At 39.9% G+C, this 13143-nt stretch overlaps 1 long non-coding RNA gene across 2 annotated transcripts in view; it reads left to right on the top strand.

Annotated features, from left to right (window-relative positions):
• Positions 1-13143, top strand: part of LOC124980713 (uncharacterized) — a 97788-nt gene that overhangs the window by 33936 nt on the left and 50709 nt on the right. Inside the window, exon 1 of one of the 2 annotated variants that reach the window (XR_007107855.1) lies at positions 1013-1112. The exons of the other annotated variant lie outside the window; for it this stretch is intronic. This is a non-coding gene — a long non-coding RNA (uncharacterized LOC124980713). Of the gene's footprint in view, positions 1-1012; positions 1113-13143 lie in introns of those variants that run through there. 2 annotated transcript variants of the gene reach the window in all.

The following is a 13143-nucleotide window of genomic DNA, read 5'->3' as shown; positions in this document are numbered from 1 at the left end:
AACTGGCTTCCAGTTGGCTAGTTTGGCCAGTTGCCATTTCTCTCCCAAAGCCAACTGGCAACCGGCTCACCCCATTCCTCTTGGAATTTACAGATGTGTGCTGGACAGTGTGGGAAAGGGTGTTTTACAGCAGCAATTAGTTTATTCCCGGGGTAAACAGTAGAAATTTAAGGATAATTGCAGCAAGAAATTTGTTTCCTATTGCAGTGTGAATAACCTGCGGGCAGCCAATTGGCTGGTTGCCCTGCAAATCCCAAAAAGGATGATTGGCAACTGTTTTGCGTTTGTGCCTAGTAGGGATTTGCAGCTGTATACTGGGAGGGCAGGAGAGATGGGGGGCTCTGTTTCTATACATGTTTGCAAAGTCAAGCATGGTTTTCTAGGAGGGGTTAAATCAGAGGGGGGAAATTCTGGTCTGTGTCGCAGAGCTCATTTCTCTTTAAGGAGGGAGTTTCAGCTGAAGTGCCAGTTGGCATCTCCCGACTCTGCTATAGGGCCAACACACACGCAGGCAGCAGTCACTTAATCCTTCTGACTTTGCTGTTTGCTGCCTGTGACAGTACTAAGCTTGTTGGAGCCTGAAGCAACATGCGATTAAGAGGCTGTGAGCAGCCAGGAGCTGGTCTTCCATGGCCTCGGATGAACTGACTGTACCACCCTCTACTCCTTGCTTCTCAGCCAAGGTTGGCTGCACCCCCGAATTTCTGTTTCAGGTGTGGCATTGCAAAGACCGTTGCTATCATTGTTTCTGCATTTTAGGAGAACGCAAAGAGTTTCAACCCACTTTTGTACACTATTTCCTTAAGTACCTTACTCTCTCTCTCCAGTGCAGACTCCAATTTGAAAAGTCCACACAGGCAGCAGCAATATCCCATATTTAGAGCGTCTTTTCTGTTATGAGTATTACATAATTATGCTTTCATGTTAGATATGGATCTTAAGGAAGGAGTTCTTTCTGCCATAGAGATGGTACATATTAACCAGGGAAACAGAGAGAGTTCCAGTTGGAGATCTTGATTCCTGTAACTACAGATCACTTGCCCTTTCCATGCAGAGGGGAAAGGTGCAGAGTCTCATCCCACGAATTGGTGATAATTTACCCCGAAAAAACTGTGAGTACCTCAAAAGCAGTCGTGGTGCCTCTTGCATCTGCTTTTAACTGATTTTCCCGAGTCCATCCCTGCTACTCTTCCTCACTCCCCAGCTGTGCTGCATACATGACAATTGGGGTCATGACAAGCTTGAAATAATATTATATTCTGTTTTAGGATAAGAGTCAAAATTCTTGGGCTGGCCCATACGGCCCGACTTGATCTGGTTCTGGTCTCATCTTTTAGGCACCAAGAATCATCTCATCTTTTGCTAACCAGTAATAGAGGTTTTTTTCCCCCCAATCCTTGAGTGCACCCTGGTTTGTCTTGCCACTGAGCAATTATACATTCCATTCCTGTTTCCCAGGATTCTCTTCCCAATGTTCTCCATTTAGTAGTGAACTGCTTCCTGTGCTTCAGATTCTCAGTTGACTCTTACTACCCTTCCGGAATCTCCAGACTACCATATTGCCCTGCTATTCCCTCACGCAGCATCCGTAAATATCCTGACTATCTGTCATTCTATGTGAACGTGCAATTACTTGGCTGATGCCTACCTTCCCCGCTCAGTAAGAACCAATTTTGCTGCAGGTAATTTCATGCCCCTGGAGGATGTTGGAAAGAAATGGTGAACTTGACGGGAAGAGGGCATGAGTCAGGTCAAGACCAGGAGATGCCAAATTTAACACAAGAAGCAAAATGAAAAGGGACTGAGGGAAACAATTCGGAAGAATCTCTGAAGGAAATAAATCGAGGTCAGTGTCAAGTTTAGTTTAATGGAGCCAAAGAGCAGAAAGTGAATTTCAAGTGAAGCAGGATCTGAACTTCATTCTGAAGTTGAACATTGGTTCTGGGGCTCCAAAGAGACGGCGTTACCGAGGTAGGATCACTGATCTCCAAACAAAGGACATTTTTCTTTGTCAGGATTTTCCCTGTCCTAAGCATGGACAGAACAGGATTGGTACCTCTGGACCGGAGCAGAGAGGGCTCCAGAGCAGAGTGGTGTGTGATGGAGAATCAAAGTTCCTCTGGGGAACTGTGTAGTTTCTTGTGTTCTCACAGCAGAAGTGATTGCTCAGGGTGTGTAAGTAAAGGGATAAACAGTTAACCCTCGGGGGACATCTATAGTCACAAAAGTGTCAGAGAGAAGGCAGAAGTGAAGGAACAGAAAAGAGTTGGCAGAAAGGTGGCAAGTGAAGAAAAGAGTGCTCACTGTTGCAAGGAAGGAGAGGAGACACCTTTAAGAAGGAGGGTGCACACTGCTTTCCAGAGTGGCTGCACCAATTGGCAACTCCACCAGCAATGTATGAGTGTGCCTGTTCCTCCACATTCACGCCAACATCTATTATTGTTTGTGTTCTTGATAAAATAGCCATTCTAATTGGAGTAAGATGAAATCATAGAGTTGTTTTAAATTGCATTTCTCTAATTACTAGAGATGTTGAACACTTTTTCATACATGGTTCAGAAAACTTGGAATGGACCCACCTTTTGACCCAGTTATTCCACTCCTCAATTTATACCCAAAAGACCTAAAATCAGCATACTACAGTGACAGAGCCACATCAATGTTCATAGCAGCTCAATTCACAATAGCTAGATTGTGGAACCAAACTAGATGCCCTTCAACAGATGAATAGATACAGAAACTGTGGTATATATACACAATAAAATATTATTCAGCCAGAAAGAAGAATAATATTATGACATTTGCAGAGAAATGGATGGAATTGGAGAATATCTTGTTAAGTGAAATAAGCCAAGCCCAAAAACAAAGACCGAATGTTTTCCCTGATAAGTGGATGATGATACATAATGGGGGTGGAGGGGTGGAGGGTGAGAGAAGAATGGAGGAACTTTAGATTACGTAGAGGGAAATGAGAGGGAGCTGGGGGTAAGAAAAATGGTGGAATGAGACAGACATCATGACCCTGTGTACATGTATACTTACATGAATGGTCTGAATCTACCTTGTGCACAACCAGAGAAACAAAATGATGTACCCCATTTGTGTACAATGAATCAAAATGCAGTCTTTAAAAAATAAATAATAATAAAAAAAGAAAAAAATTGTGTAAAAAAAAAAAAAAAAAAAAGAAGGAGGGTGCAGGGAAGGAGAGACCAGAACAGAGAGATTGCCTGGAGATTTATGTAGAATGAGGTCGTCCATGACCTTGGAAAGCACCGTGTTAGCGGAGTGTTGGGGGAAGGAAAACCAGAGCAAGAGGCTGTGAAGGGGGTTCTGAGAAAGTGCGAAGGGCAGAGCAGTGCACTTGGGTTGCAAGATCTCTAAATCTTTCAACCGTTTAAGAAAGTTGCCAAAAGGCATTTCCCGGAGTGCCTGCCATGGAACCGTTGGACAAATTGTTCCTTTTGGGGGGTTGCTGTTCTCAGAAAGCCCAGGGCAATCAGATCTCAGCCAGAAGTGTTGAGGGTCAGGATTGAGATGGACATCTTGGGAGATGGGGGTGAGGGATCAGGGTTTTATGCACTAATACTTTTGGCAGTGTGAATGGGCAGGATTCCATCCTTTGGGATGGTCCTCCTTGGCCTGACCTGCTGTTATCATTAGCCTCTCATTTCCCGGAGTGCTAAACGTATCATAAAGCATTAAAACCGGTGTTTGGAATATGGTCTAATGAATGCATTTTGCTTTATCTGAATTCAGTGGAAGAAGAAATCTTGGCTTTGAACATTTGTCTCATGTTTATGTGGTGGTCCTGGGATAGGAATTGAGACTTAGACCAGGTGGGCCTGCTGGACTTTGACAAAGGGCTGGTTGGGAAGGTAGCCATCAGTATGCACTAGGTTTCCTAGCAGGACTTGGACCATACATGCAGTTAATGCAGACACAGGTCATAACTGGGACAAGTTGGAACTACACATCCTGGCCAGGGAAGCTATGGATGAAAGTGCTACCTGAAACTCTTCGCCAGGAGGCAGCAATATCAGGAATGGATTGCTTAGACACTGGGTAAAAGCTAGTTAGCAACTTTAATCTGGATGCCACCCAGGTTTCCCTGTTCTGTCCTGGGTGCAGAGTCTGCTCTGTCTCATCCTAAATGCTGCAACTGTCTTCCACTCAGGAGGACTGCTGTGTCTGTTCTCCTGCTGGAGTTAGTGTACCTTGGGGTCCTTAAGCACTCTGCCAGATAAGTGAGGCCTATCATTTCCAAGTCCCTGGGATTCTATTCATTGGAATCTTCTTCTCTGAGGAACCACATATCAATTGAAAAACATATGAGGCCTCTACTGTGGGTTCGAATAGTATCCTCTCTTAGACTCATTAGAGTGGCAGTTGGAGAGTCCCTGTAAATGTAACGTGGGAGTTGCTTTACCTAATCCTGGGCACTCTGTGCCTTCTGGTGCCTTTTAGCTATTTCTGCCACACTCTAGTGTCTAGAAAGAGACAGACATCATAGTCTCCTGCTTTGTTGACGCGATCCAGAGCTCATTCTTGAGTGTAATACTAAATTGGGTCCAGAATAGGAATTAAGTGTTGAAGCTACCCATGACTTATAATTTTCGGTTGCAGTAATCAAGGCATTGGCCCTAATCTTCTTGGAAGAAGGTAGGCAGCCATTCTCAAGCGCTTTCTCCTTTTTTAAGTGACCTTTTTTTCCCCTCAGAGGACAATTTGTAAGTTGTTCTAGACTGCGCAGAGTGCTGAGAATGATAGATGCTAGAAGCCGTGTGAATGCAATTTAAGGTCCCTGTGGGTGGAGTTGTTCCAAATGAAGTGTCCTGCTTGGGAGCAGGGTAACGGTGGAGGGAAGCTCCTCATTGCTGGCCTTGAACTCCAGGTACCTGTTGGTCTGTAATTAACAGTCAGAAGTCACCTTTATTACTCTGTGAAGTAGACAAAGGTAGAATTTTTTAAAAATTGGCAATAAGATGATGACCTAAAGCTGGAGGTTCTCTTAGATTTCTTAGATATTGAATATATTCTAGGAGAAAAGTAGACTTTGTGCAGGAGGAAGGGACACCTGAACAGTGCTCAGTGCTTTACCATATTTTAAAGGATTTATTGGGTATCTTATGCTGTACAAAAGACGTTACGCCATAAAATGCCACATGCCACTTGTTTACTATAATAATATTATTAACCAATTTTTACAGACAAACTGAATGAAACCAGAGACCTAAGGAGTATCAAAGCCATAGGAAGTAGAGAGTAGGGGCCGGACTTGGATTCCTGAGTTAAGATTTTCTGTTTGTTCCAATGTAGAACACATCTGGGAAGGAGAGTTACCTTGTGTAAGACAGAAAATGTTCCTTAAAATCTGGGTGGAAAGGAAACCTGATTATTCGTGAAGCTATCTGAGAGACAGGGGCCACTGCCAAGTGATATGATTCTGTCCTCTCATTTTCTTAGGTAAGAAAGGCAAAGCCCAGAGAGAGGGACTTGCCTAGGGTCCTGTAGATAGTTTGCTATCTTTAGCAACTGGGAAAAGACGACACGGGCCTAGGCACAGTCTTGTCCAGTACTTCAGGTCCCCTGGTAGCCTCTTTATGAGACTCCCCAAATTAACATTTTAGAAGATGTAAAGCCACCTGAAGTGACATGAGAACAAGAATTCAAGATACAACTTGGCCAAAAAAAAAAAAAAAAAAATAGTATGTGGGGCTAAATGTTAGTTAAAGTGTTTTCCAAACCTAGAGTCCTGTGAGTCTACGTAGTCTCGGCCAGGTGTGTGTACTTTCAGGAAGAAGAGACAGTTGAGATCAGAGCAGTAGAAGTCTGTAGATGGAAATTCTCCCTCAAGGTGGAATGTTCCTGATTTAAAGATTTTTATCTACTCCTCTGCAAAGTCAGAGTCATCCAAGTGACAAGAAAATGTGTCTCTGAGAATGTGAGGCCTCAGCTTTGATGACCGTATATTGGGACTGCGTAAAGACCACAAATAGCTACTTAACAATTAGGCTGTGTTGTCCAAGAGAACTTTCTATTAAATATAAATAAATTAAAATGAATTAAAATTCCCAGACAGTCATATTGGATCCATTTCAAACACTCAACAACCACATGTGACTAGTGGCTATTATTTTAGATGGAGAAGATACAGAACATTTTCAACATCACAGAAAATTCTACTGCACAGCAATGCTCTAGTCTGTGGGAATCTTCAGGGTTAGACGTGGACTTTAAATAATCGAAGGGACTTCTAATTCAACCTGGAATAGTAAGAAAGAACTTCCCAGAGAGTGGCAATCGAGGTGACTTGGAATTCAATTCAAAATAAGCCAAGTAAAGACCAGGAATGGATTAGGGCAAGAGGAGGAATCTGAGAGGGATATTGTCAACCGTGGACATAGAAGGTTTTATGGAATTTAAGTCATTTTGTAAGGTGCATGAGGGGGTATGATGGGAGTCTGACTGAGGAGCTGAATGGATAAGACATAGACTGCCTTGCCTGCTATTATGAATTTTAATTTTAATTTAGGACACGAAGAGGAACTATTGAAAGATTCTCTGTAGGGATAACTTGGGGATATCTTGCATAATTTTTGTTTTACAAAGATTACTTCTGATAATGTGTGAGAATGAAATGGAAGAGAATATTTTGGAAGAGAATGGAGAAGGTAGTCTTAAGAAACTACTGTGGTTTCTCCAAACAGTGAATTCGTGAACTAAGACATGGCTAGTGATTCTAGAGAGAAAGGCAACTACAGTAGAAGTGTTTAGAAAATATCAGCTCTTAATTATGAGGGTGGGCAAAGAGGAAGGAGAAATCTAAGGTGATTCTCAAAAGTCTGGTTTATATGACTGAAATGAAAATGAAACCAAAAACCAAGATCCTAAAATAGGAAGATGGGTTTGGGAAGAATGATGATGTGTTATGTGTTGGACAAGTTGGACTTGGATATATTGTGATTTCCAGTTGTAGCTGTACAATGGGTAGAAATACAGGTCTAATGCTTGAATGAGAGAACTGGGCAAGTGACATAAGTATGCAAATATATACAATACATATAATATATATATCAACCAAGGACGTAGAATGGTCTGATGGAATCTAAGTCATTTTTTAAGGTGCATGATGGGGTATGATGTCCTATATTATAAATATTATATATTACATATATTTGCAATTGCAAGTGTTGATGTTGGTTGAAAGATGCTATCCCTGAGATAGCAGGAGAATGAGAAGAGATGATGGCACCCTTGAAGAGCACCAATATTTAGGGAATGATCAGACAAAAATAAGCCAGATATTGAGATCTCCAGCAAACTTGTAGTTAAATTCATATTCATGGTGTTATAGAATTTACCAGAAGAGAGTTTGTAGAGGAAGGAAGGGGTCAACAGTTTAAGATGCCATAGATAAATTTAGTAAGGAGAATTTCATTATCATCAACTTCTGAATTTCATTATCATCAGCAACTGGGAGAAAGACCAGGCAGAGGGACTTTTGACTCAGATCTTCAGGTAAATCCTTTAACCTGGGATGTTGGAAGTGTCCTTAAATTCAGTGATAGAAGATTAGTTTTCTTATTCCATTTCTTCTCAAACATTAATGTAAGGAGTATATGCTAAAGCTTCAGTTTTTGTTTGTTTGATATTTGTGTTCCTAAGTATTTTGCATTTGTAGGATTCTTTTTCCTTCAACAGACTTGATGTTTCCCAAGGACTACATACAGCTGTGTGTTTATCTGTTTTTAAAAATCCCCATCCCAATATGCAGTGAACATATTTCATACTATGGGAACCCAAGATCAGATGATTTGGCCTCCCCCACTTTTTTTTAAATCTGCGAAGATCTCAATAAAACTGGCAAATATTACTATCAGATTTATGAAGATACTTACAGTGATTGAGATAATTCATGTAAAGAATTATCGTGTCTCATAGCTAGTATTTAATTAATACATATTAGATATTCATTTCATTACTATCTTCTGGCTTATGGTTTCATTCGTTAAAGGACTTGAGTGAGGTAGGAGCTTTTTGCATTTCACCTTCTATCCATTCAATGTCTCCAAATATTATGTGGTTAAGAACTTACCTGTTTCAGTCTGTACCAAATTATTCCCACCCCAATCATTGCCATTTTCTCACATCTCAGACACGAGAAGAGATCAGTAGGTTACCCTTGTCTTTATACTGACCCTGGGTGAACTTGGTGACTCGTGTTGGTAATCATCTGGGAATCTTGGTTGCTGATGAACACTTTGCTCTTTTACTCTTGACTTGGTGAACGTGGAAGTAAAAGTCAAAAGGGCGGTCTTTCTCATCCTCCTCTCAATTGAGTCTGTGGAATGTCATTTTCATTTAGGACTGAGTAATGGCAGGTGATGAAACCACCAATAAGTTCCAGACTTATCTAACAGCTGGCTCAAAGGTGATATGTATGCACAGCTGAGTTCCATCCAATATTTTCCAAACCAGAACCTTCTAGAAGTCAAACATCTGTTAAAAGAACACAGAATTCTAGGCACTATGTATCCAGGAGCAATTTGTATAACCTGCCAGGGCTTTTTGTTCTCAAGATCTTTTTTTTTTTTTCAAATGGGTTTGCTTTTGGAAGCAGTGGGTTGGGTAGAAGTAAGTAGAAATGTCTTTTCAAAATACTCCAAGTACATTGGGTTTTCTTCTTCTCTTTGATTTTGGGTCAACATCAATTTGGCAGTATTTGGAAACATATTTCTTTCTTCTAAGAGGGAAAGAACTTCAGTCCAAAGTGTTTTATTTTCTTTATCAGCAAAATACTGAGGTCATCACTGCAGACAACGGTGAGTTGGTTCAGAAGAGAGCAGACTCTTTGGTTTAAAGATCTATCTATCAGATTATTCTCTCCACGATCTTAGGGAAATTACTTATCCTGTGCCCCCGGGTCAGTCTTTTAACAAACAAACAAACCTAGATTAGAGCAGGTACCCCTATTCCTATTGTCCCTTTAATTTGAAGTGACAGCAATTACTGTCTGAATACTTCAACTTCATATCAACTCATTGATTTGGAAGCATCTTTTAAATTTCTAAAATCCCCAAAACTGGTGGGTCAAGGAGAAAATAAAGCAGGATTACTCTTCCAAGTCACAGTGCCAGGTATGCTGTATGCAAATCCCACAATAGCAACCTTGGACACTTAGGTGTACTTGTTTCATCAGGAATATTCTTACACAATTGCTTAAAATTCGTTTGGTAACCCATTCCACTGAGACGGCATGCTATTCTATTTGCATGCTTTTCATTAGCCCAGAACCTCAACTGTCCCCCACCTCCCTTCTTCTGGTCTGCTGATGAAAATATCAAGCTTTTCCCTCCCAAGCTGCCTTCCCAGTAGGGCAAGCTGGCACTGAACATTTTCAAGCTCAGGTGCTAGAATTCCAGCTCCTCTGGTCTCAGGTCTGTGCTCTGTATGGTCTCACTCCGGACAGGTCCCTGTCTTTGTGTGAGCTGTAGAACCTGGTTTCTCCACCACTTGGCTCTCATCGCACTTGGTTCTCTATCTCATTGTCCTCACTGAATCTTTGCTCTGGCATGGCTCTGGATCCTTCACTGCTGATTTCAGTAGATCTTCACCAACTTCTATGAAAAGATCTTCACCAACTTCTGGAGTCAGTCAGCATTGCGTGTGCTTTCTATTTCTAGTTATGCTAGAGGCATGGGCTGTGAGAGATGTTACTGGCTCTGCTTGTTGGTCTGCATGGTGTTTGGTGGATACATGCAGAGTTTGGGTTTTGAGGGTATACTTTCATCCTGGTTTATGATTTTACCAATGAAAATAAACAGAATCTATCTGTTGCTGTTATGGAACTAGAACACTTCACCACACCCCTTTTCAAACCTTAAAAATTTCCTTATCTGAACTGTATGGAAATGGTTTAGTCCTACAGTCTGGTTGGTAGATCAGAGATACATTGTCCACATACGCAGTTCTAAGTACAAAAATAGATGAGTTCTTCACGTGTGGGCATTCTTTTCTCCCTTAGAATTCTCTTCTCACTTAGATAATCTTAGTTGAGTCAGTTGTGGCTCAAAAAGATTCTTAGAATTATGTAGGGTTCTAAGACCCTATATTCAATAATGACCTCACACCCATGCAAAGATTTCTTCTAGCTTCTGAACCTCAGAGGCTCATGCATCTCCCGCTCCCGTCTCTCTTTCTCTCTTACACACACACACACACACACACACACACACACACACGCAATTTGTTAAAGAATATGCAGCATTCCTTGTCATTTGGGATCAAGCATTTGGTGTACCCAGTGACCCTAGATATCTATTCTTGTTTTCCAAAATTGTTTTAGCCCCAGAAAAAAAGCTCTTTCATATTTCCTGCTGTGTGTCCTCAAAGCAAAAGCAACTGCATACAAATGCAATGGAGATTTGTTTATCACACCCACACCCCTGCTGACATCAGAGGTGGACACTGCTTCAGTTAGCAGGGAAGACTGAGACAACAGAATGCCTTAAATTAGAAGAAAGACAAATCAGTTGTCAAATAGTGTCATACATTATTATGTAGAATGAATACAAGAGATTCTTGCATATTCTGGAAGAACCCACAGATTAGTGCAGGATTTGCAAGCTGAGGAATATTTTATAATATTTAAAATCAATAGTACTCTTAAATTTGTATATATGCAAATAACCTGTATGATGTGCAATTCTTTGCAATGTTTACTAATAGATCCCAAATAGAGAAATTGCAAATAGTTTGTTTTTAAAATTGAAAAAATACATAATTTTGAAACCTTGGATTAAAAATAACATTATCAACACAATTTTTATATTTTACTTTTAATTTTCTATTTTTAAATTAAAATATGCACAAGTTCATATGCTTTGAATAAAATTACATTCTATATTTTAGTCACTACTCAGTCCTTCTAGATATTTGGATACTTTTCAGTCTTATGACAACCACGTTGTTAAGCATTTCTTATTTTATCATTTTGGAGGTTTTTTTGTTAAAATTGGGTGATAGAAGATTAAAATAGAGCCACTTTGTCCAAAAAATTCCACCAATAATCTAAAACTAATAAATGAATTCAATGAAGTAGCAGGATATTAAATCAATACCCATAAATCAAATGCATTCCTATATATCAGTAATGAATCAACTGAAAGGGAAATAAAAGAATACTACCACATTCACAATCACCTAAAAAAAATACTTGGGAATCAATCTAACAAAAGAGGTGAAAGACCTCTACAATTAAAACTACAGAACACTTAAAAAAGAAATTGAAGAAGACCTTAGAAGATGGAAAGATCTCCCATGCTCCTGGATAGGTACAATTAATATTGTCAAAATGGCCATACTACCAAAAGAATCAAACAAATTTAATGCAATTTCTATTAAAATCCCATTGATGTTCTTCATAGAACTAGAAAAAGCAATTGTGAAATAGCCAAAGCAATCCTGAGCAAGAAAAGTGAAGCAGGAGGCATCACAATACCAGACCTTAAACTATACTACAGAGCAACAGTAACAAAAACAGCATGGTATTGGCACCAAAACAGCCATGAAGGCCAATGGTACAGAATAGAAGACACAGAGACAAACCCACATACATACAGTTATCTCATACTAGACAAAGATGCCAAAAACATTCACTGGAGAAAAGAAAGCTCATTCAACAAATGGTGCTGGGAAAAATGGAAAGCCACATGTATCAAAATGAAATTAAACCTCTATCTCTCACCCTGCACAAAACTCAACTCACTGTGGCTCAAAGACTTAGGCACCAGAACAGAGACTCCATGACAACTAGAACAAGAAGTAGTCTCAAATCTTCACCATGTCCGCCTAGGACCTGACTTCCTTAACAAGACCCCTAAAGCACAAGAAATTAAATCAAGAATCAATAAATGAGATGGAATCAAACTAAAAAGCTTCTTTTTAGCAAAAGAAACAATCAATAATGTGAAGAGAGAGCCAATAGATTGGGAGAAGATCTTTACCACATGCACCTCAAATATAGCATTAATCTCTAGGATATATAAAGAACTCAAAAAACTTAACACCATAAAAACAAATAACCTGATGAATAAATGGGCTAAGGAACTAAATAGACACTTCACAGACATACAATCCATCGACAAATGTATGAAAAAATGTTCAACTTCTCTAGCAATTAGAGAAATGAAAATCAAAACTGCTCTAAGATTTTGTCTCACTCTAGTCAGAATGGCAATTATCAAGAATATAAGCAACAATAAGTGTTGGCGAGGATGTGGGGAAAAAGGTTCACTCATACTTGCTGGTGGGAATGCAAAATGGTGCAGCCACTATGGAAAGCAGTATGGAGATTCCTCAGAAAACTTGGAATGGAATCACCATTTGACCCAGTTATTCCACTCCTCAGTTTATACCCAAAGGAATGAAAATCAATATACTACAGTGACTCAGCCACATCAATGTTTATAGCAGCTCAATTCACAATAGCTAAACTGTGGAACCAACCTAGGTGCCCTTCGACAGATGAGTGGACAAAGAAAATGTCCATATATATATGATGGAATATTACTCAGTTTTAAAGAAGAATGAAATTCTGGCATTTCCAGGTAAATGGATGGAGTTAGAGAATATTACGCTAAATGAAATAAGCCAAACCCAAAAAGCCAAAGCCTGAATGTTTTCTCTGATATGTGGAACCTAATTCACAATAATGGGGCATTGATAGGGAAGAACAGAGTCACTTTATATTAGGTAGAGAGGAGTGAAGGGCGGGGAAGGGGTATGGAAGTAGGAAGGACAGTGGAGTGAAACAGACATTATTACCTCATGTACATGTGTGACTGCATGACCAATGTGATCCTACAATATGTGTAATCAGAAAAAATGAGATATTATACTCTATTTATGTATGATCTATCAAAATGTATAAATGCATTCCATGGTCATGTACAACTAATTAGAACAAAAAATAATAAAAATAATCTTTTAAAAATTGAAGAAAAGAGAAGAAAGAAAGCAAAGAAGCAGTCTGGGATCTTGTCCTGTCATGGATGCTGCGTAACTGTGGTCACATGTTCCACCTCAACCTCAGTGAGTTCTGCGGCCCTTTTGATGAGGTCAATGTCTGTTTTCCTCTAC

The sequence above is a fragment of the Sciurus carolinensis genome, chromosome 3 (genome assembly GCF_902686445.1).
Source record: "Sciurus carolinensis chromosome 3, mSciCar1.2, whole genome shotgun sequence".
Taxonomy (NCBI): Eukaryota; Metazoa; Chordata; class Mammalia; order Rodentia; family Sciuridae; genus Sciurus; species Sciurus carolinensis.
The sequence above is the reverse complement of the archived record's forward strand: the minus strand, read 5'-3'. Positions and strand labels throughout refer to the sequence as shown.